The sequence below is a fragment of the Schistocerca americana genome, chromosome 9 (genome assembly GCF_021461395.2).
Source record: "Schistocerca americana isolate TAMUIC-IGC-003095 chromosome 9, iqSchAmer2.1, whole genome shotgun sequence".
Lineage (NCBI taxonomy): Eukaryota > Metazoa > Arthropoda > Insecta > Orthoptera > Acrididae > Schistocerca > Schistocerca americana.
The window spans coordinates 95,110,313-95,111,998 of record NC_060127.1 but is presented as its reverse complement, the minus strand read 5'-3'; positions in this window follow the sequence as shown (position 1 = coordinate 95,111,998).

Sequence of the window (1,686 nt, the reverse complement as noted above, 5' to 3'; positions counted from 1 at the left end):
TGAGACCGCTCGGCTAATCCCGCGCTGCTTTGTTAATTACAGTTCAAGTAAGATCAGTGAATGTGTAACGCAGGAAACTTGTGTGGAAGGCAATGCCTACACATTTTAACGTACCAAGTAAGCCACCATAACTACAGCTTAAGGGGGAACGACAGGGTGAGTAAAAAAACTGGAAACTTTCTTTTATTACGGAATTCGAATGTATGTAGATTGAAGAATTATTTGCCAAAATATTACGCGCGAACTCCAAAAAGTAACGGTTCTGTGAGCGTTTGAAGCCGAGAGTGCTCAATACTAAGCGCCGTTGCGGCAAGTCGTTATCGACGCCGTCACCTTTTGTTTATACCGATGTGAGTAAGCCCGATTTGTTGGAGCGTTGTTTGGGGGGTTTTACTGAAAATCTGAACGAAAATTTCCATAGCCTCACTTGGAGATGACATCCAACCGAAGCGAAACTGTCAACATTACCTCAAATTCGGTCGTATGTCTGTTCAATGCAGGCCACACTGCATTGATGGATGTGGCAAATGCCCTCGAAATGCGACGATTCTGTGAAGATAGAGGCGGCAGCGGCGATGCGCTCAGTGGCAAAAACAGTTTTGAGGACATAAATGAGGGCTCATCAGGTCAAAGTAGTAGAAAGCGGCCATCCACTAGGCGGGGCGATAGTTATTACGGACCAGACATCGATGATATCCAGTAAGTTTCAAACTTTGCCCTTGTTTATTGTTGTTGTGGTCTTCCGTCCTGAGACTGGTTTGATGCAGCTCTCCATGCTACTCTATCCTGTGCAAGCTTCTTCATCTCCCAGTACCAAATGGTTCAAATGGCTCTGAGCACTATGGGACTCAACTGCTGAGGTCATTAGTCCCCTAGAACTTAGAACTAGTTAAACCTAACTAACCTAAGGACATCACACACATCCATGCCCGAGGCAGGATTCGAACCTGCGACCGTAGCAGTCTTGCGGTTCCAGACTGCAGCGCCTTTAACCGCACGGCCACTTCGGCCGGCTCTCCCAGTACCTACTGCAGCCTACATCCTTCTGAATCTGCTTGGTGTATTCATCTCTTGGTCTCCCTCTACGGTTTTTACCCTCCACGCTGCCCTCCAGTACTAAATTGGTGATCCCTTGATGCCTCAGAACATGTCCTACCAACCGGTCCCTTCTTTTTGTCAGTTGTGCCACAAACTCCCCTTCTTCCCAATTCTATTCAATACCTATTCATTAGTTACGTGATCTACCCATCTAATCTTCAGCATTCTTCTGTAGCACCACATTTCGAAAGCTTCTATTCTCTTCTTGTCCAAACTATTTATCGTCCATGTTTCACTTCCACACATGGCTACACTCCATTCAAATACTTTCAAAAACAACTTACTGACACTTAAATCTATACTCGATGTTTGTAACCTCCCCCTCACTTATCGACCTTAATGACAGTGAAAAATTAAACCGCGTGTACCTAATGGAAATTTGGGAAAAGCAATCGTCACCGAAGTTAATCTGTCGGTAAAGAGGGAGGAAAGGGTTACATCTAAATGAAAGGAAAAATGCAAGTGAAACTGGTGGAAATTAATTTTGAAATAGGGATAAAGTTAATAAAGAAAGTAAATGTGCGGCCGTTACGTTAACAATCAACTAGCGGTAATTAGATATTTGAGATTTGGGGGAAATTACGGTCG